Raw genomic sequence first — 23725 nt, forward strand, 5'->3', positions numbered from 1 at the left:
TTCACCTGATCTGGTCCAATTGCCAAATCAGTGGATCCACCTGATCCAAATTTCATTTTATTTATGAAAAATATTTATTTTAAAATCTTATGCAAAATTTTGGAAATGACCCATAGCCCGGAAAACATTTATCAAGACATGGTCAAGGAGATGACGACTTGCCGGATAGTGCTTCGACCAACTCGGAACCACCGGGCGTGGCTCCTACGGATCCGAGATCGGCTCCTGATAATTATTTCACAACCATGTTTATATTTCCTAATTTAAAATCTAAAGATCCAGCAACACGACCATGTTGGGCAAGCCATAATTAATTAACTAGGTTGTGATACGTCCTAGCGTTTCATTGAGAGATAAAATGCATCAAACCATCCAAATCAGAGTAGCATGCACGTATGCCATCCAGTCTAGAGAGTAAAAAATGATAAGTAAAAAGGAAACAGTAGCCTAGTACTGCACTACTAGTACTTTACTCGTTGAACCCAGCTCGTTCCTCTCCTCGTCTTCTCTGCTATCCCAAGAACAGAACCAGCCACCCACCTCTCTCTTTCTCCCCAAGAACAGAGCATGGCCGCCGCCGCCTCGATCTGCCCCGTGCGGCATCTCCGGCGACACGGTGGACACCTACAGATTCTCCTCGTCCCCCTCTACCATTTCCCCCTATTTATTTTATCCGCCGCCGCCAAAAACGTCGCCACCACTCAATCCTAGCGCCGCCTGATTCAGGTCCGGTGGGCTTGCCACCGGCTGCAGCGGCAACGACGTCTCCATGCCTACATCCTCCCCCAGCGCAGCCACACGCACGAGGCGTGCAGCCACGGGCGTCGGGCGTGTGCGGCTTCACCGGCGCTGCTCGGTCGCATGGCTCTGCTGCTAACGGTGTGGAACTAGCCACATCCTACTGCTACTACTGGTAAGTACTAATTCTGATTCCTTCTCCATAAGTGTTCCAAATTTCACATCGAGTGCTTTCTAGATGTCAACGTGGGTGTGCATATAGTGTTCATTTTATCTCAGGCCCTACTATTGCCACTCAGCCATATTGCCTTCTTTCTCTTTGTTTATCTCAAGGCCATGAAATTAATCAAGATTTAATCTATGGCGTGGTCATGGTATTGCTACTGATTAGATCTAAATGTCGTTCCTAACTAGTGCTACTCATCCTTGAACACCATATAGAAGCAAATAGTGGCAGTGAAACTCCAAAATTAATTACTTGTGAGTAGATTATAAACATCAATCACTCAATTTTTGCTACAGATTGGCAGGGATTAATAATTAGAACAAGGTAGTATACACAGGAAGATTGATCTTTTGGATACACACATACATGTCTTAGCAAGTTACTAGTACTTAGGATTTGATTCTTGGCATGTTAGATCTAGTACAAGCCATAGATGTCATTCACAGAAACTTTTACAAGCTTTTGCAATTGATCTAATTAGTTTTGATTAACTTGGGTGTTTACGCAAACATTTTGTTCTTTACAGCAAGATAAATAGACCAAGGTGAATAGATGCTCATGGACTGATTCAAACCGAGGTGAGGATAGACAAGAAGTCAAGCAAGAAGGGCTAACACAACAAGGTACTTGATTAGTACCTGATGGCGCATGCAACCCAAAGGGCTTCACCGCAGTGAAGGACAGCAGTGTGGCAGAAGGTGAAAAGGCAAGTGGTGGTGGTACTCCAGTGTATGTGTGTGTGTGAGGTGGAATGGACCACAGTGAAAGGAATGGCTCCTATTTATAGTGGGGTTAGTAGCTATGTCGGTTTGGAGAGGCATTACATCTGGCATGCATGCGTGGTTAGGCTTGCATGCATGCCTCCACTTGTGTCTCTTGTAGGCTGTACTAGGGACAAGTGTAATTTTCTTGACTGGCCATTAGTTGGCATTTACTTTATGTGGAAAAAAAATGAGACCAAGATCTGATTATAAATTTGTAGAATATATGGAGGTCTGGAAAATATTTTGTTGTGCATGGTCAAATGCTATTTTCTATAATAAAAATTAAATGTCAGGTGTTTCCATTATTTTAATTAATGTTTGGGCAACCCCGTTGAAATTATTGTTATCTAATTCTGACTGTTCTTACATCCTATCCCCCTTAGAGAAAATTTCGTCCTCGAAATTTGTTGAGTCGCACCTCGAAAATGTTAGGATATTTTTCTCGGAGGTCATCTTCTTTTTCCCAAGTCGCTTCTCACACCGGATGATTTCCCCATTGCACCTTGCAATATTTAATTGTTTTGCTCCTGAGTTTCTTTTCCTCGGTGTCCAGAATATGACTAGGATGCTCCTCATACGTTAGGTCCTTTCGGAGGGTTAATTCTTCCTCCGAGACTCTCTCAAATGGTGGCTTTACACTCTTGCGTAATTGGGAAACATGAAATACGTCATGAACCCCTTGTAGGTGCGTTGGCAATTCTAATTTGTACGCCACCGTCCCTCTTCTTTTTAAGATCCGATAGGGACCAATATATCGCGGACTTAGTTTTCCTTGTACTCCAAAGCGCTTGACACCTTTAATTGGTGAGACTTTTAAATAAACAAAGTCTCCGGGTTGATATTGTATATCACGTCGTCTCTTGTCCGCATAACTTTTTTGCCGGCTTTGCACCGTCTTGAGCCGCTCTCTAATTATGCGAACTTTTTCCTCGGTCTCTTGGACCAAGTCGGGTGCTAAGAGTTTCTTTTCTCCGGTTTCCACCCAACATATTGGGGTTCGGCATCTTCGACCGTATAAGGCCTCAAATGGGGACATACCAATACTAGCTTGGTAGCTATTGTTATAAGCGAACTCTCCTAAGGGCAAGTGCTTGTTCCACGAGTCACCAAAATCTAGCACACAAGCCCTTAGCATGTCCTCTATGATTTGATTCACCCTCTCGACTTGACCGCTAGTCTGGGGGTGGTAAGCGGTACTAAAATCCAATTTTGTTCCTAATGCTTCTTGTAATTTTTCCCAGAACTTGGATGTAAACATGGATCCATGATCTGACACTATTCTAGAAGGTGTCCCATGTAGAGCTACTATCCTGTGGATATATAGCTCAGCCAATTTTTCTCTGGAACAACCCGGGGCTAAAGGGATAAAATGGGCAGATTTAGTGAGTCGCTCAACTATGACCCATATGATCTCCTCTTGTTTTCTTGTTTTGGGCAGTCCGGTGATAAAGTCCATGTGGATTTCCTCCCATTTCCATTGCGGAATTTGGAGAGGTTGCAACAATCCTGGTGGTCGCTGGTGTTCTGCCTTTACTCTATTACAAGTGTCACACTCATCCACATACTGAGCAATTTCTCTTTTCATATTTCTCCACCAAAATGTACCTTTGACATCCCGGTACATTTTTGTGCTACCAGGGTGTATGGTGTACGGTGTGTTGTGTGCCTCCTGGAGTATTATTTGCTTAATATCAAGGATATTTGGCACACATAACCGGGTTTTATACCAAAGTGACCCGTGTTCTGCTATTCGGAACTCTGATGGTTGACCTTCTTGTATTCTGCGTTTTTCCTCACAAATGAACTCATCTTTGGTTTGGTTTTCCTTGATTTCGTCCAACAAATTGGGTCTGATTGTTAATGTGGTTAGGATTTTCTCAACCGGTTTATGTATGAATTCAATTCCCATCATTGCCAGCTCATGTATCAGATGCTTATCATAGGTTGGGATCTTGACATGATTGCATGAGGTTTTTCGGCTAAGGGCATCTGCCACCACATTAGCTTTTCCTGGGTGGTAGTTGACACTAAGGTCATAATCCTTAATGATTTCTAACCATCGTCTTTGTCTCATATTCAACTCCTTTTGCGTGAAGATATACTTGAGGCTTTTATGGTCCGTGTATAGTTCACAACGGTTTCCATAAAGGTAGTGCCTCCACATCTTTAGCGCAAATACCACGGCAGCTAACTCGAGGTCATGTGTGGGGTAGTTTTGTTCATGGGGCTTTAACTGTCGAGAGGCATAGGCTATGGCTCTCCCATCTTGCATTAGCACACATCCCAAACCAACTCTAGAGGCATCGCAATATACTGTGAATGCTTTGCCTGGTTCGGGTAGAGCCAATACAGGAGCGGTTGTGAGCCATTTCTTTAACTCCTGAAAAATTTGCTCACACTTGTCATTCCAGTCAAATGGAACTCCCTTCCTTAGTAATTTGGTCATAGGGGCTGCTTTCTGGGAGAAGCCTTCTATGAACCTTCGATAATATCCAGCTAAACCAAGGAAGCTACGAATCTCTGTTACGTTGGTTGGGGATTTCCATGCCAACACTGCACCCACTTTAGCAGGATCTACGGCTATCCCTTTCCCTGATATAATGTGTCCTAAGAAGGACACTTCTTCTAGCCAAAATTCACACTTTTTGAATTTGGCATAGAGTTGTTTTTCTCTCAAGGTCTGTAGCACTATCCGGAGGTGTTCAGCATGTTCCTCAATACTTCGAGAGTATATGAGGATGTCATCGATGAACACTGCCACAAACTTATCTAAATAGGGCATGAGGACTAGGTTCATCAGGTTCATGAAAACTGCTGGTGCATTTGTGAGTCTGAAGGGAACAACCAAGAATTCATGGTGACCATATCGGGTTATGAAAGCAGTCTTAGGTATATCTTCTTCCTTTACTTTTAGTTGGTGGTACCCTGACCGGAGTTCTATTTTTGAGAACACGGTGGCTCCTTTCAATTGGTCAAATAGATCATCTATCCGGGGTAGTGGGTACTTATTCTTAATTGTCGCCTCATTCAAGGCTCGATAATCCACACATAGCCTCATACTTCCGTCCTTTTTCTTAACGAATAAGACTGGTGCTGCCAAGGTGACACACTTGGTCGAATAAACCCCTTTTCTTCTAGTTCATCCAATTGTTTTCTTAATTCCTTTAGTTCTTCCGCGGACATACGGTATGCTCGTTTTGATATGGGTGCCGTACCTGGGATGATATCAATAGTGAACTCTATCTCCCTGTCTGGTGGCATCCTGGGCAATTCTTCCGGAAACACGTCCAAAAATTCTTGTACCACAGGCACATCTTTAGCCTCCTTTTTGTCCAAAGTGGCTACTGAGGCTTGGTTTGATTTCGCTCGGGTTCTTCTACTATTAAAGGTTATCCGTTTATTTTCTGGGCTTCTCAAGGATATGGATTTTTCTGCACAATCCATTCTTGCTCCATGACTCGCTAACCAGTCCATTCCAAGAATAACATCTAACCCTCTTAGGCCAATGAAAAATAGGCTAGCATTAAAGGTTATGCCCTCAATGCAAATGGGACGGTTGTGGCAGACATGCTCAACAATTATTGGGCCTCCCGGTGAATCTACTTTTATGGGTTTGGCTAGGGGGGTCCGGTCCAGATTATGCGTCTCAACAAAGCGTTGCGATATGAAAGAATGTGTTGCTCCTGGGTCAAACAATGCTAGTCCTACTCCGGGAGGGATTAGTAGGTTACCCATCACTATGTCTGAAGCCGACTCCACTTGTGCCACATCCATATGCGCCAGACGGAATGGTCCACGTGCAAGACTGCCACGACCATGCCCGCGGTTGGCAGTGGACGCACTCCCGTGTACTTGTGCTGAATTAGCCTCGCACTTATTTTGAGGTGGGACAGCTCCATTTGTGCCAGATTGTGGTTGACCCTTGCTTGGGCACTGATTTTTGTAGTGTCCCTTTTGTCCACAACCAAAACAGACAACACTCGCCTTTGGGCAATCTCGAGCCAAGTGTGGTCCACTGCACACGTGACATTTGATAGGGGCTCTCGGAGGCATAAAAGGTGGTCTAGGAGCTTGACGGAAAGGAGGACGGACAGGCCCGCCATTGGCACGCGGACTAGGCCAACAGGACGATTCCCACTTCTCATGGCAAACCTCGGGTCCATCCTAGCTTTCTTCCTTCGCTCTTCCTCTACGGAGATTTGCCGGTTCTCGATTGTAATGACTCGGTCTACTAGCTCCCGAAACTCGGTGATTTTTATAGGAGCTATAATAAGTTGTATGGACGGGTTCAATCCTTCTACGAACCGGTACACCTTTTTGGTCTCAGTGTTTGTGTCCTCTGGTGCATAGCGGGATAGTGAGTTAAACTCATCTAGGTACTCTGCGATGGTCTTAGACCCTTGCTTGAGGTTCAGGAATTCCTTCCTCTTTATTTCCGTCGCACTTTGCGGGACGTAGTTATCTCGAAATCTCCTCTTAAATTCGTCCCATGTAACTATGTGGTTTTCGGGTATGATAATTTGGACATTTCTCCACCATGTGGCAGCAGGACCAATTAACTGATGGGATGCATACCGAACTTTTTCTTGGTCCGTGCATCCCACAGTGTTAAGTTTTAGCTCTATGTCCATCAACCAATCATCTGCGGCTAATGGGTCTGTGGCGGTTGAAAAGGTTGGTGGTCTAGTCTTTTGGAAGTCTCCAATCGTGACACCTTGTTCTCGGTTTTTAGTCAGTTGGCCTCTCATCATATCGAACATCTGCTCCATGAACTTATTCTGGTGTTCTAGAGAGTCTCGACGAGACTGCTCCATCCACTGATACATTAGAGCAAGTTGATCGGATCCCGGGGCATGATGGGGTAATGGTGGAGGTGGAGGTAACATCACTGTAGACGGCAAATCTGCCATGTTCCTTAGCGACTCGGGTGCTAAATCTGATGGGTTCCCGTTGTCTTCGAACGACTGACTACCAGATGCCATCGCTATCGATCTGGTGGGCAAGGCATAGGTTATAACGACAGCTACTATTTGTGAAAAATATTTTATTTATTTGATTAGAGGTGAGATTTTAGCTCAAACAGTACACTTCACACTTCCTGTTTTGGAACATCAATTTAAACAGTGCACTTAACAGCGGCATACTAGAAAATTTTGCGAAACATTTTTTTTGACTTGTTGTTGGCCGAAGAATAAAAGTAGTCAAACAAAGTGATTTTTTTTATCACAACAGAGGCAAGAGATTAATCACAAGTCAAAAATAGAGCCACTTGCACATGCACATGCACACACAAGTTCTTCACGTACTGCATTAAAAGCATGCAATCATCAAGTGTCTGACATACATCAATTGAACTCATGAAGTGCTAGGAAAATATGTAGCAGCGTCAGCACATAATATATATACTAGCCCAACACGTGATGTACCAAAGGTATGCACTTGAATGAAGAGATCACCAAAAAAATTTCTTCCATACATCAGACGCCATAATGAGGCATTGGCAACAATGTGGCAACAACATCACATACAGTATTCCATCATTCAGAGCAAGGAGCACAAAAAAACCAGAATTTAAAATGAATATGGAGGCATGGCATATGCATCATACGAGATCATCTAGTAATAGCATATCAGTACATCCATAAGTCCACCAGTCCACATGGATACATCACATACCATAGCAGCAACACCACACATGACTCTGTGTCGCACATCATCAGGCTACCACGGCTATCTACATGTGTTCCTGGAACAAAAGTACACCTGCCGACCTATCTGTCCGTCAGAACTAGTCTGGCTAACTACGGTTGTGCAAACTCTGGAAGGGTAGCTACGGCTACAAGACCTTTCCAGATATGTACAAAATCCAAAAGGACAGCCTCCATGCACCTACCTAAACATCTAGTAAGTGAGGGAACTAACTCTGGGAGGAGTAGCTATCTAGCATGATGCTACAACCTTGCCAGAATACTAACTACTACTACTGGTAGCACGTCAATCCTCCCTGACAAGAGGACTAGGTGAAACGGTGAGGAGCAAGTCGGGGTCGAGGGCAGAAGTCGGTGCAGGCAGAGACACACTCGGTGCAGCAGCGTCAGACTCGGGTGCACTGATGGTGCTAAGAGGGTACTCAGAGGGAGTGTGCTCAGAGGGTGTGACGTCGGAAGCGACACGAAGGTACTCCGGGGGCTGAGAAGACACCTGGCGGGAGTCGAGTGCTAGAAGCTCTGAGTAAGTGACGCCAATCACTGAAAAGTCAGGGGTGCCATCGGGAGAAGGTGGAGCAGGGTCGGTAGCTGGAGAACCTGGTGGAGTGTGGGGAGTGTGCTCTAGAGGTGGTGGAACTACAACGGAACTCAGAGTAGGAGCAACCTGAGAGGAAGGCTCGTCGGCGGCAAGAGACTCCTGGTCAATCGGGTACCCTACCCGGCCTGGAGAGGCGGAAGGTGAACTGTCAATCTGAAGAGGGTTGAGGGCCATACCCGGACGGGTGTAGTCCCTCAACGCAGTGGACATCTCGTTGTTCGCCCGCTCAAGCTCGGAACAGCGCCTCTGAAGAGTGTCAACCCGATCTAATAGGTCCTGAACAAGCTGATGTGTAGGTGGACGCTCGTACGGTGTGGAGGAACGTGACACTGCACGAGAGGAGGAACCCCTGATGACTCTAGGAGCTGGGTGGTCTGCAACGAGTGGGTGGGACTGTCGGGTACAGAGGTGGACGAGCGGCAGTCGAAGCTAGTGGTGGTAAAAACGTGGGAGGCAAGACAGGAGGACGTGGTGGAAGTGGAGGGAAAGCAGAAGTGGATGCAAAAGGCGAAGGAGCGACAGTGGGCGGAGGTGCAGACGAACTCCCTGCCTCCTCTAACTGATGAGGCCACTCGCCTCTGCCCACGTACTCAAGGAGAGGGTGATAGGCGTGGAAAAGGTGTAAAGCGGCATCCCGTGCCGCACCCTGAAGTGCTGAAACAAAGTCGTAACGTGCAACACTGAACCTAGAAGGGACATCTAAGCCCTCAGGAATGTGCACCGTGACTAAGTACCCCATAGAACACGAGTCGTGAAACACTGTGTAGTATGGTGCAATCAACACACCCAAAAGACCAAGAAGCTCAACCAAGAACAGAGCAAAACCACCATACTCAGCACCCGTACCAAACAACCTACCACTCGTCATCCTACATTGAGCAATTAAGAATTTAGTTAGTTATAATACGATGCAAAATTAATTTACCTAGGATAGTAAAAATAAAAACATTTTTCTTGCACAATTGTGTGGTCTAAATTATTTAATCTTCACTTGACTTGAGTCATTTTTTTAGAAAACTCATATTTTATTTTAGGTAAAGAGGGAACCTATGTTTCCTAGGGCTCGGACGGTCTCTAACTAAGTACATGACTGTTTCCTTAACGGGGCTCTGATACCACCTCTTCTGTGATGCCCCGTTACATCCGACAGAGTCAGGCGTAACGGAAGCCGTCACTTCAGAGTTGCGCCAGGATCAGTTAAGGAGAACAGTATCATGTACAAGACGGTGCAGCTGCCATGAGTCGGCAAGCTTTTATTACATTGACACCTCAAGTGTCGACTAAGCCTAAGCGACCATGACGATAGATCGTCATCCACTTCTAGTTACGTGCCTTCTAAACCAACCATGGAGGGCATCTACTCTTCATAGCCTTGATTGTCGACTTCCTCATAAACATACTCCACTTCAGAATAACCGAAGTCATTAAGATGACCAGATTCATCATAAGTACCATTCTCTATCACCTCAGAGTTCTCATAACTTTCTTGTTCTGAAAAACAACATAAGTGCAGCTGAGTACGTATAAAATACGTACTCCGCAAGTCGCCGGGAAAAGTGGATGCAAGAGTCTTTAAAGAGGAATAACTTTACCGGCCACGGCTACAACCACCGAGCCATTAGCTCAAAATACTTTGTAGGTAAAAATATTTTCCCTTAACCCATTTTGTTGAAAACCAAATTTTATTTATAAAATCTACTGGCGACAGAGCGACGTGGGACCTTACATCCTGTGTCAGAGGAAAACCCACACGACACACTTCCAAACCTGGAAGCTGGGAGTGATATCACATTTACTCTGATCAGAGGTGTACTGCTTTACCCATAGCATCACTTGGTCCAAGTCGTCCATGCGCTACCCGTGCACACGACTAGACCAAGGAACCAGAACCTTTAACCAGCCCGTACACTACCTCTGCTTTTCCACCTTGCCTTACTAAAGGCCCGCGGGTCGAGACCCCTGACCGGCGGTCCCGCCCTAGGGTGACTGTACCTACCTAGCTACAACCACCTTCTCACCCATGCAAACGCAGCTACTTGGCATGGGTAGTTGGTTCAGCCCGTCCCATTCCAGGTCTATGGTCAGTACGATTTGCGCCGCTTTTGAAGTAAGCGCCAGTTGGTTGTGTCCTAATGTGATACCCTATGTAGAGGAGCCCGCCATCCAAGCCGACCCTCCCTGGGTTGCTTTCACCAACATGAGCTCCCCTACCCACCAAATATTTATTTATATTGTAACCCTACCTGGGTCACAACTACTTAATACAGATGCTTCACCTGATCTGGTCCAATTGCCAAATCAGTGGATCCACCTGATCCAAATTTCATTTTATTTATGAAAAATATTTATTTTAAAATCTTATGCAAAATTTTGGAAATGACCCATAGCCCGGAAAACATTTATCAAGACATGGTCAAGGAGATGACGACTTGCCGGATAGTGCTTCGACCAACTCGGAACCACCGGGCGTGGCTCCTACGGATCCGAGATCGGCTCCTGATAATTATTTCACAACCATGTTTATATTTCCTAATTTAAAATCTAAAGATCCAGCAACACGGCCATGTTGGGCAAGCCATAATTAATTAACTAGGTTGTGATACGTCCTAGTGTTTCATTGAGAGATAAAATGCATCAAACCATCCAAATCAGAGTAGCATGCACGTATGCCATCCAGTCTAGAGAGTAAAAAATGATAAGTAAAAAGGAAACAGTAGCCTAGTACTGCACTACTAGTACTTTACTCGTCGAACCCAACTCGTTCCTCTCCTCGTCTTCTCTGCTATGCCAAGAACAGAACCAGCCACCCACCTCTCTCTCTCTCCCCAAGAACAGAGCATGGCCGCCGCCGCCTCGATCTGCCCCGTCCGGGCATCTCCGGCGACACGGTGGACACCTACAGATTCTCCTCGTCCCCCTCTACCATTTCCCCCTATTTATTTTATCCGCCGCCACCAAAAACGTCGCCACCACTCAATCCTAGCGCCGCCTGATTCAGGTCCGGTGGGCTTGCCACCGGCTGCAGCGGCAACGACGTCTCCATGCCTACATCCTCCCCCAGCGCAGCCACACGCACGAGACGTGCAGCCACGGGCGTCGGGCGTGTGCGGCTTCACCGGCGCTGCTCGGTCGCATGGCTCTGCTGCTAACGGTGTGGAACTAGCCACATCCTACTGCTACTACTGGTAAGTACTAATTCTGATTCCTTCTCCATAAGTGTTCCAAATTTCACATCGAGTGCTTGCTAGATGTCAACGTGGGTGTGCATATAGTGTTCATTTTATCTCAGGCCCTACTATTGCCACTCAGCCATATTGCCTTCTTTCTCTTTGTTTATCTCAAGGCCATGAAATTAATCAAGATTTAATCTATGGCGTGGTCATGGTATTGCTACTGATTAGATCTAAATGCTGTTCCTAACTAGTGCTACTCATCCTTGAACACCATATAGAAGCAAATAGTGGCAGTGAAACTCCAAAATTAATTACTTGTAAGTAGATTATAAACATCAATCACTCAATTTTTGCTACAGATTGGCAGGGATTAATAATTAGAACAAGGTAGTATACACAGGAAGATTGATCTTTTGGATACACACATACATGTCTTAGCAAGTTACTAGTACTTAGGATTTGATTCTTGGCATGTTAGATCTAGTACAAGCCATAGATGTCATTCACAGAAACTTTTACAAGCTTTTGCAATTGATCTAATTAGTTTTGATTAACTTGGGTGTTTACGCAAACATTTTGTTCTTTTTACAGCAAGATAAATAGACCAAGGTGAATAGATGCTCATGGACTGATTCAAACCGAGGTGAGGATAGACAAGAAGTCAAGCAAGAAGGGCTAACAAACAAGGTACTTGATTAGTACCTGATGGCGCATGCAACCCAAAGGGCTTCACCGCAGTGAAGCACAGCAGTGTGGCAGAAGGTGAAAAGGCAAGTGGTGGTGGTACTCCAGTGTATGTGTGTGTGTGTGAGGTGGAATGGACCATAGTGAAAGGAATGGCTCCTATTTATAGTGGGGTTAGTAGCTATTTCGGTTTGGAGAGGCATTACATCCGGCATGCATGCGTGGTTAGGCTTGCATGCATGCCTCCACTTGTGTCTCTTGTAGGCTGTACTAGGGACAAGTGTAATTTGCTTGACTGGCCATTAGTTGGCATTTACTTTATGTGGAAAAAAATGAGACCAAGATCTGATTATAAATTTGTAGAATATATGGAGATTTGGAAAATATTTTGTTGTGCATGGTCAAATGCTATTTGCTATAATAAAAATTAAATGTCAGGTGTTTCCATTATTTTAATTAATGTTTGGGCAATGCCGTTGAAATTATTGTTATCTAATTCTGACGGTTCTTGCACATCGTACGGTCACTGGAGCTAGAATCGTTCATATCGACTAAGTTGACAAAGCCCTCCGTCCCCGTCAACTTAGTTGGCCCACAAGTCAGCCTCCCACTATTATGGGTCCCAGCTAGCAGGGGGTATTCATTTTTTTGTGCGTAATAAGGAGGCACTTGCGTGCGAAGATATAGCTGGTGGGTCCAACCTGTCAGCGGTGGGAACATTTTTTCATGAAATACAGAGGCCCTTCCGGTGGGTCCCAGCTGTCAGGTGGAGGAATCATTATTTTGCGCGTAATAAGGAAGCATTTCCTTGCGTGCGGCCGTGGACCCAGCTGTCAGCCTCTCCACGCACAGTCTACTTCGGATGGTGTTGTTCATTGACCACGTTGACCACTCCGCGCCGAGCGCATCCAAGGTGGTGGACGACGGCGAGGCCCCGGGCAGCAACGAGCTGGAGATGGGAAGACGCGGGAGTAGAGTCGCTGACGGAGAGGTGTACGAGGGTTAACTGGTTCTGGTGCGGTGTGGTTCGGCTGTCAATGGAGAAGAACAGGAGGGGTGGAGGGGTGGAGGGATGGCCTGGCCATCGGTGGAGTAGCGCTTCACAGCGAAGCGTGCTAAGCAGAGCTGCTAGCAGCAGGAGGCGGGAGCAGGTGGTCCCGGCGGCGCTGGAGGAAGAAGACGAGAGATTGAAGATGGATGCCGGTCGTTGGATGTAAATCCAACGGCTAACGATGTCAGAATCATTTGTTGACTAAGTTGACAACGACTTGCATTGGCTTCGACCTATTGGCCCACATTTCAGCCTCCAAAAATGTGGCACGTATTCAACCCATTTTTTCAGAATTTACAGTCCTTTTTTTGCGGGGTAGAATTTACAGTCAATTTGATTTTTCTTGAATTACAGTCCATTAGCTGGGCTGGGTGAACAAATAATGTAGCGTTCATGTGGCCCATTTATATTTTTCCTAAAAAATTACAGGCCAGTTGCACTTTCTTGAAATACATGATTTTGCTGGGCTGATTCTAATTATAATGTTGGGGTGGGCGCAGCAATGTTATCAAAAAATAAACAGGGGCTGAGCATTTTGTTATATATATATATATATATTTAAATAATAAGTGATTTATTATTACATTGGTCCTTAAATCTTACCAAGCTTTTGTACACAATCACCAGGATTTTCGTTGCCAAAAAAAAAATCCAGGATTTTATTGTTAAGAAATTATTTTTATAAGTTAATAAGATGTGGGATATTGTTTTCTTACATATGTAAGTATCTATTAAATATATGATGACAATAACAATAATATATAATAACATATAAAATAATATAAATATATATAATATAGTTAAAAGGGAAACATAAGTTGGACAAGGCGTTCCTATTCTTATATAGAAAAATAGAACATACCTCTGAGTTTTCTTAAAAAAACATAAATTGAGCTGCCGATGTTTCAGGAGAAATAAAACCTCGGATGGAGGTCCATAGGCCGGTCGATACATGACGACCCTCAAGAAAATACAAACAGGCCTATGGACCTCCCATCCGAGGTCGTGGGCTGCGCATGTTAAGAAAGAAAGCCTAGACGGGGCAACCCAAAACCCAGCTGATACTTGCTGCCCCAGTGATGATACCTGCCTGCTCCCCGGCTTCGTTGTGAATTTATCTCCTATAGTAACTACGTTGAAGCACCTAAAAAATGTAACTATGTTGACAAATCCGTGGGCCCCAACGTCAGTATAGCATTAGGAGGAAGTATTTTTTCGATGAGGCACTTGCTTGCGTACGGCCATAGACATTGTGGGTCCCGACTGTCCGCCTCTCCACGTACAGTCCTCTCCAGATTCCTCTCGTTTGTTCAGCATGTTCACAACGGCAGACATCGGTGTCGCGGCGAGCGCACAAAGGCGCAGGAGGAGATCCGACCACCTGAGGAATTGCCTTATTAGTAACAAAACAACTGAACTAGCCTAGTGGCCGAGTGACACTACTCGACAGCTGTTCCGCCCGGGTTCGATTCCACCTGTGCAGAGAAAATATCTCCAAAAATTTTGCCTCTGCCTTTATTGACATGTGGGTCCCAATTGTCATCTACGCACACCACGTCCAACACTTTCCAGAACTTTGTCCCTCGTTTTCTCTATTTTTCGCACACTCGACATTGTGTGGGCATTTTGAAAATAGCATATCTTTTTGACTGTGCATCATATGAAGAGGTGCTATGCATGAATGTTGATCAGCATGATGTTAACTGGCTGGTAGTTCCAGTTTTGACCATGAATAAAACTTCCAACATGATGTTAACACTGTTTGAAAATGCCGTGTTAATATAAATGATCTGCCTCTGAAAGTTGCAGTTTCTTATCTAAAACTGAACTTGGAGTTTCTTATCTGAAATTGAAACTTGCAGTTTCTTCTCTGAGAATCACATTGTGTGCACTTTTATACTCCTATGAAACTACATTTTTTTAAGTGCTAAAAATAGATCTCTAGAATTCATAAAATACTTCATATGCTCAATACTGCAAATCTGAAATTCAAAAGACATTCATATCTGAAAGTACTCTCAAAATACACAACACAAAATACAATTCACAACCTGCAAATACTAACAACCCTAAGCTCCTCCTGACAATTCACAACCTGCCTGACTATTGGGCTGGGGGCGGGGAGGGGGGCAGTCCCTCATATTCCTCGGCGGCAGACAGCCGCCCCGTGAGACGATGTGAACGGCAAGGGAGAGGATGGCGGGGAAGCGTCGTTGGGCCAACTGTTTTTCTCCTCTTGTAGTTGGGTTCGGTCGACGAAGACTCCACCGGCTCGCTCAGGCATGACACCCTCACAAACGACACTCTGTAGATGCTCGATCCTTCAATCTCTGGTGGATGCTCCATCTGGGATCGATACTCCCACGACCGCTCCCTCATGATCGGACTCGGTGAATCTATTTGCTCCATGGCCCAGAGGAGCAGCTCTATGTACTCCCGCGCGACTCCCTCCGGGAGTATCGCCGCCTTTTCGCTCTGTTGCAGATATTTGGCCATGGATGTCGCCGTCGCCGCTAGTTGGTCCTTGTTGTCAAACCAAGACTGTATCTCCAACATCCTAGCTAGCTTCACAGGGCCACCGTATGCGATCCTCACGTATCGGTTGTACTCCTCCATCAATCTACTTCTCCACAGCACCTTCACTTGTCGACGGTGGTTTTTGAATGGAAGAGAAGAGGAGCAGCGCTGGTTTTGGATTAGAACGGGAGAGGAGCGACGCTGGTTTTGGATTGGAACAGGAGAGGAGGGGCGATGGTTTTGAAATGGAAGAGGAGAGGAGCGGCGTTGGATTTAGATTGGAACAGGAGAGGAGCGGCGGTGGTTTAAGAGGAGAAGAGCGGAAGAGCGGCGCTGGTCTTGGAAGTATTTTTTTTGCGTAGTTTGGGTCAAAGTTTGACCACGTACTGTATTTGACAAGCAAAATGTGAATGCATGTCACCAAAAATTGTATTGTTTGGTTCGTATCTGAATGTACTTCCAAATTATATTATTTTTGCAACGTATAACATATATTTTATTTGCGAAAATCATGGTCAACTATGACCCAGAATAAAAGAGAGACTAGTTAATGTAGGGTCGCTTTCTTAATTGAAGGGTATATTGATTTTGATTTTGATCCAGTCACAGCGCGCCGGCCCTCTCGTCCAATCCTAAATCGCTGCCGCATGCTCCTCTCCCTCTTCTCCATTGAAAAACCACCTCCTGTCCTCTCCATCATCTCCATTCAAAAACCACTGTCTCGCCTCTCCCTCTTCTCCATTACAAAACCACCTCCTCTCCTCTCCATCATCTCCATTCCAAAACCACCATGTCGCCTCTCCCTCTTCTCCATTGCAAAAACACCTCCTCTCCTCTCCATCATTTCCATTCCAAAACCACCGTCTCGCCTCTCCCTCTTCTCTATTGCAAGACCACCGTCTCTCCTCCCATCTTCCAAAGCTAGCACCGGACCACTCAGAAGGACATTTATGGAGAGGATGCAGCAGTGAATCAGGCAGATCGCCGGCGGAGACCAGGCAAAGTTAGCCAGGTTGAAGGAGATCCTTACTTGGTTTGACAATGAGTGGGAGATTTCGAGGACGGTGAGGGCCATGTGGCAATGTATGCGAAAGAGCGAGACGGCGGCGATGAGGGCGGCGATGTACATGTACTCCTCGGCGGCAGTCACGCCGCAGTCCTTCGAGTTCATCGAGTATCTCCTCTGGGCGATGGAGCAGACAGATTCACCTGAGGCGAAAGTCAGGCGGAGGTGGTCGGCGTACAGGTCGAAGGTCGAGCACCTAGAGGATAACGAATCGATCGAGTATGGTGTGCTGTTCGTGAGGGTGCAGAGCCAGCCGGAGCCACAGGAGTATTCGTTCTCCCACCGCAAGAGGAGGCCGGATGGCGCGACGCGCTTCCCCGCCGTTCTCCACGGTTCCTTCGATGCTCGCCTCGTTTCAACGGCGGCGGTAGGGTTTAAGGTAAGCTTCGCACTAACCTAATCTTCCACCTGCTCATGCTTACAATCAGTGTGACAGCTAATAAAAATCATGGTTACAATCAGTCTCTGAGTACTACGCCAATCACCCTTAAATAGCTCTGGACCTTTGGGTCAAAGTTGTGACACTTTGTACAAATAAAGAAAAATAGATTGGTGCTTCTTTCAGAAAAGAGTACTCCCTAGAAAACTGCCAATATAAGCTACTAGTATTTGGTTAGAGGATTTACTGCCGAGAAAGATCCGTCCACAGAGAGCGCCACACATCCCACTGGTGGTGGCGGATGCCAATGCGTGCATGGAGCATGGTTGGTGTCGGTAATTTTTACTTGGCACACCTCGCACTCTGCATATATGCCCTTTCCATCCATACATTTGTGCAGTTCCACCAAAATGCAGCTGAATAACCCTGTTTGCACAGATAATGAAAAAGCGTGATTACATTATAGTGGCACTAGCTGATGAAACATGCAAAATAAATAGAAGAAAATATTGCGATAGTATCATAGTATGCCATGCTGCGAGGGCGAGATGGGCCCTGCGACGCCTCATACGGTACGCCACGCCTCATACTGGAAATCGTCCCAAGTCTCCCCGAGACACCTTCTGCCAGTGATGAACATCAGTGTACAGCGGTAGTACAAGGAGGGGCCTTGAGACATTCAAATCTCTATTTTTGTGCAGATCAACTAAAATTAAGCACCCCAGTTTGCAGAAACGCTTAAACATTAACAATGGGACTAGTTGATGAAACATACATTAACAAAGAGAAGCACTTTCTTTATCTACATTGGAAATGAAATGATAGAGAGGACACTCGCTCTATTTTAACTGTATTATTACTCCATTTTATCAGTGACACTAGGGTCGAGCAGGTGGCAAACGAGGTGTACCGTGCGTCGCAAGGATGAAGGCCGGGGGTGCTTAGACTGGGATGCTGAAGCTGGCTCTTTCAGTCCCTATCTTCCCCCTGATGTTTCTGTGGTAGCATTTGGGTTGTAATCCAAACTTGGTCGAGCTGGTGCTGCGTCCCCTACCTGCCTAGCTTATGTGGCGAACTTGTCTCCTGCTAGTACTCAGTCTGTTCTAGTAGTAGTTGCATAACTGCCCGTTTACACTGAGATGTTGTCTGATAATGGTTCTCTATGGTTAGGTTTCTTTAATGAAATCGGAGGGAACCCCCTCTTTCGATATAAAAAAAATAGTGGCACTAGCGGTGCCAAAGCATTGCCTCAAATTAATAGTGCCACTAGATTGAGGTCCAAAATAATAACATTACTGCTTTATCATGGTAGTGCCAAAACAGTAGCACAAGAGCAGGATCAACATGCAGGATCTTTGGCAAACGGTCAGACCAAAAAGGAACATACCTCGTGATGGGAACCATATCTGCAGTCAACGCCATCGTAGAAGGGATGACACCAGTCGCCAACATGGATGATTCAATTCATGGGACCTTTTGATGCAGTTCACCTAAAATGAAGCAATGTCCCATGAGCTAGCAGCTTCTTCTTCTTTTAAGAAAAGGGCTCCAGCCCCGGTTCCATTTCCATCAGAAAACGAAACCCACAGAGCTTCTTCTTCATTAGTTGCAATAAAATTGAGCAACATCAATGTTGGTCGTGAAGCTCCTTGAATGTTCAACTATAATTTGGATATCATTTGTGCAGTTCAACTAAGATCAAGCATGAAATGTATATCTCTGTTTGCACAAAAAAGGTGGAAAGGAGGGTGACTAACAAGTGATGAAACATGCATCAAATGAAAAAAACATGTTCCTTATCTGAATGGCAATCGTACAAGGATAGCAGCAATTTCTAGCAGCATTGCTAGATATTAGTGTGGGCATTAGGATTAACTATGACAACCGTTAAATACGACATTACTTTAATGGTGACATTGCTTCATTTTACCAGCAACATTACATTAACAGCTGCTACAGAGTCGGTATTTGGGAATGGGAGAGTAGGCGGACCAGGACAGTTGCATCTCTAACGAAAAGAAGCAACTTATCTTAATGGGAAATTTAGTAGGACATGAAAAAAAGTGCCATTGATTCATATTATTGGAGGCATTACATTGAAAACAACATTGGTTTAACGTGTCCTTACTTTTAACAGTGCGACTGCTACATTTTACCAGTGGCATTACATAAGAGCGGCTCGGGGCAACAAACATCAGAAGAGGATATCTGGGTTGGTCCCATTTTTGTTCGGTATATAGCCACCTTATACAGTGTGAGGCTAGCAAATCTAGTGCTGGACTTACTCTATTGACTTGTCCCCCAGTCCCCACTTTCTTTCCTTTTTGAACCAATGGATCGGGTTTATATTGAGTTTGTACTGCGTTCCCTTTATTTCCCTATTAGACCTAGAGACCAGTTGGATAGCCAGTCTCTGCGACTTTTCGCCCCCATTATTTCCTCTTTCGACCAAGTCCTAGATTCAGGTAACAAATCTTCCCCCACACCTACCCCCTTCTTCCTTGTTTGAACCAAGTACTACTAGATTCGAGTGCATGAACTAGTTTTACCTCTTAACAGTAAAAAATTAGGTGGTTTTCGAACAGCCGATCGATCCTATCTACGAGGGGCCTGAGAAATAGTAAAAGATACAAATACAGCGACGTCAGGAGCTCTGGAAGTAGAGCAAGGCCGGTTTCGAAGGAAGTTATACCTGAGGGTCACCGGGATGTCGCTAGGTGGGCGGCGGGAGGCCGGATCTTCCCACACTACGGCAGCGAGGAAGAAGGGGTGGGAGGCCCTCCCTCGCCAGCGATGCTTGGGAGAGAACGGCAAGGCACGCTGATCAGGACGCACCAGAAGTGGGTAAGAGCCGTCGCCGAGGACGACCGCGTGAACGTTGCACCTTCTCACCTTCCCCGGCGGAAAGGATCCGGCTGGATCTATGACCAGCGGTGAGTATGGAGAGAGAGTGTGGCCACCGCTGTCGTGTTTAGATATGGAGAGGACGAGACAGTGTGAAGAGAGCAACACTAGAAAGCAAGCACGGAGGCTCCTGCCTATATAGTGGAGTACTAGTTTTCTTTTGTCTACCGGCCGGAGCCGGCTTGACCTCGAGAATGACTGTCGAGAAGTCTTCATGCACGTGCCCCGGAGGCGCAGTTGTCGTCATTTTGATCTGAAGCACCGAATTATACCATATACCACGAAAAAATGCCACATGACAAGAAATCATAACCTCACTGCCCAAAGGAGACAAGATGAATCCCGACGGACAAACTAGACAAGGATCAAAGCTCAAATTAAAGATAAACTCGTAGAAAAGGGGTCCGTCGATAGATGTCCTAATTAACATAGCTGGCTTGACCTAGATGGCAGCCGAGTAGTCTTCGTGCATGTGCCCCCAATGACTAGCCCAACTCAGTTGTCGCTGTTTAACCCTCGCCGTGATCCGAAGCACATGACACCTAATTTTGCGAGATGACAAGAAACCTTTTTTTAGATTTCTCACCAGAACTACGGCCCTGTACAACACAGCCTGCACGATATGTAGACGATAGCAAATCCAGGCGTGCCTGGTAGAGTCTGGTCACATGCATGGACGAACTGGTCTTCCGTGTCTTGCAGGGATCGTCCAGGTACCAACGTATGTACTCCTATAACACTTCTCTAGTAGTACTATCGCTCTCTCTCTCTTCTATTAACTCACCCGACTTGCGGGGCCGGGGAGTGTGCCTATGGTCAGTTCTGAATTGCGGTCCCACATGTGTGTGCAAACGCAATATGATGTGCGTTCCATTCGGAGAGCGGCGTGCCAGACCGACCGGCCATCTGGGGTGCGATGCGAACGCGACGGGCGTGCTGTATACTCCGTACATGTGTACCGCCGTTTTCTTGAGGCCTTGCTCCATGGCGCAATCCATGGATACAAAATTAGTATACTGTACTATTTAAAAGTCGAGGGCGGGGCTTTCCCCGCGCGGTAGGCGGGGCAGTTCCACCTAGTCGGTTCGACAGAGGCGCGAGAAGATGAGGGAGTAGGCTGCTGCAAACGTAGGGTTGTGTGATTTGACAGTGAGTTACTGCTGGACAGGTGGGGCCTGGTGATTTGACTTGCCATTATCATTTTAACTGCGGCGCTACGACCGGCATGAGTCTCCCGATTCCTGACCACCTCCATACAGGTGCCTCTCCCAATGCTCCACCATGTAGAGGCTGGCTCTTGCTTGAGAGCCCACTCCTCCACCTTTTCCTTGCCTCTTTCCCCCACATATGCAAAAATGCCATGTAAAGCAGGCTTATAGCCCACTATTGTACTTGATCCTACAGGTGCTAAGCCTGCCACATAGGCATAAAGTCTGATGTGGCAAGTTAATTCAGAAGAGATAGACTAGTTTGGTGACCCCAGGAAGAAATGGTGATAAGCGCGTGTACCTATGCATTGGGGACTTGAGTTGCTAAGCCATTTAATGCCCATAGCACCTCATCTAAGCACCATTTCATTGGAAGAGATCACTCCTTGGCAAATGCAATAAATACTACGAAGAAAGAGATAGAGAGAAGTAAACACAAATACTCTTATAACCAACCTTATAGCTAACCTTGTTGTATGAGTGACTAAGTGATGACTATGTATGACATGCCAACATCAGATAGCCTAACGCACCGTGTTAAATCTCCAAGGGCGCGAACACGCGAGCGAGGCGACTGTCGTGGTAGGCGCGACCATGATACGGGCTGCTGGCAGCCCTTGGATCTGAGATCGAACGGTCGCATGCTAAGTTGCTGAAAATTTGCAAAATAACCCTCCAGGATAGGATATTCACCCATAGGTCTAGAATCACGCCATGCAACCGTTCGATCTCGTATCCAAGGGCTCTCAGAAGCCCGTATCATGGGAGAATGGAAAGCTTCGTATCACCTGTAATTTTCCCGACGCTTGACATGACATCGAAAGCCATTTAATTGGGCCTCGAGTAGACATGACATCTAATTGGGCCCCCATAGTACTGTGCATGAACCTATTTATCCACCAGGCAAGCCACTACCCTGCCATTCGCACGCCCCCCCCCCACTCGACATTTTTACAATCGATAAACCGCTCCTAGTTGTCCCGTCCTTTCACATTACGGCAGTTCCACTAATCCTAACCCTCCTCCCAAATCCATGGCGTCCCAAATCTCCATGATCGGCAGTGAGTACAAGGTTAGAACCAGCACCGGCGATGAGTTCGACATCATCTACACCCGTTCTTTCGCAACGGTGAAAGAATGCCTTGCTCGCTTCAAACGCATGTTCGAAAACTCAAATGATGAGTGGGTCGCTGGGCTACATGTTGAGTACACCACAGTCCTGGGAAGCGAGAAGAAACTAAAGGAGGCAGAGAAGAAGAAGCCTGCCATGATCCAGGTTTGCGTGCATGACTTATGCTTGGTCTACCACATATGCCATGTCGACGTTGAGTGCGAGGAATTTAAGAAGTTCCTCAAGGGCGGCCGAGTCAAATTCGTTACTGTAGACTTTAGGAACGACAAGGAAATCCTGGGTCGGATAGGCCTCATTGTAGGCGACCCCTTCGACCTCCAGAAGGAAGGGCTGGTACCCTCTCTTGACCAGCCTTCAATGCTGACCCTGGCAGGAGCCATGGTTCATCCTTCGTACGATGAACAGAAGAAACCTCCGCACATGTTTCATCGTGCATGGCAGTGGACTGTACTAGATATAGACCACATCCACTACGATGCAATGGATGGCTACCTTTGTTTCAATATCTACAAGGGTTGGATGAAGAGCAAGAGCCAAGTGTGCGGTTCAAGCAAAGAAGTATCGCCCAAGAGGAAGAGGGACAAGGACGAAGTCGAGGACGTGGACGAGGACTCCGAGTAAGGTGGCAGTGTCGTTGCTCATGGTGGTGCTAATGCAGTGTCTACCGGATTAGTTGCTTAGTTTAATTTCTGGTGTGCTTAGTTTTATTTGAGGGGTGTGTTGTGCTGAGCCCCCAGCAGAACTATGCTATGTTTCTTCTCGTTATATTTTTTACATTTCATCTTTTAGTTGGTATAGTACTACCACTCATTTCTTCACATTATATACGTACATTATATATTGCCAACATCACATAGCCAGCAGTTTAGTTGTCAAAGAATTTCAGGGTGCTTAGTTTTGTCAAAGAATTCCAGGGTGCTTAGTTTTATTTGAGGGGTGTGTTGTGCTGGACACCATTAACTTATCATTGTGAGAATCGGCTTATTTTTGTCATGTAACATGGTCAACGGGTTTGACGTGAAAATAACAATGTCTAATGGCATTTCTGAGCAAACATCTAACTTAACGATGGCATTTTTTAGATATAATTGCATTTTTGAGCAGGCATCTCACGGATCGATGGCATTTTTTGAGTAGTTGTAACTTCTAATGGCAAAACTGAGTAGTGATACACAACTAGTGGCATAAATAATAAGAACCCAAGAATTAAATAGGTATGCTAATTTCTTTATTTCTTTATACCTTTGTGTGCGAAACAATATACGCTGCCTCCCCCCAGATTTTCTTTACAGAGTTAACATAGAACTATATGAGTGCCCTGTTAAATTTTGGAATTATTCCGGGTTCGTTTGGCCTTTTTTTATACATTAATTGAGTTGTTGGTCATTTAATGTGCATAACTCAAATCTGAACTACAAGCACATGCTCCCGTGCACCAAAGTTGATTGAAAAATCACATGTGTGTCCTCGGGTGAACTTCTAGGTCCCATGCAAGAAATGGGAATGAAATTCAAACATCTGGGCATCGTGGTTCGGCCGAGAACATTGAGAAGCTTGGTTTTAAAATTCTTGTAAAT

The 23725-nt window shown here is 45.7% G+C and overlaps 2 long non-coding RNA genes across 2 annotated transcripts; both read left to right on the plus strand.

Moving 5' to 3' along the window:
* Positions 1-371: 371 nt before the first annotated feature.
* LOC141027818 (uncharacterized) lies at positions 372-2030 on the plus strand. Its single transcript, XR_012189772.1, has 2 exons — positions 372-913; positions 1491-2030. It is a non-coding gene; the product is annotated as an uncharacterized lncRNA (long non-coding RNA).
* An 8776-nt stretch (positions 2031-10806) lies between these two features.
* Positions 10807-12347, plus strand: LOC120969827 (uncharacterized). The gene is made up of 2 exons (XR_005764222.3): positions 10807-11219; positions 11799-12347. It is a non-coding gene; the product is annotated as an uncharacterized lncRNA (long non-coding RNA).
* The last annotated feature ends 11378 nt before the right edge of the window (positions 12348-23725 follow it).

The sequence above is a fragment of the Aegilops tauschii genome, chromosome 7, assembly GCF_002575655.3.
Source record: "Aegilops tauschii subsp. strangulata cultivar AL8/78 chromosome 7, Aet v6.0, whole genome shotgun sequence".
Taxonomy (NCBI): domain Eukaryota; kingdom Viridiplantae; phylum Streptophyta; class Magnoliopsida; order Poales; family Poaceae; genus Aegilops; species Aegilops tauschii.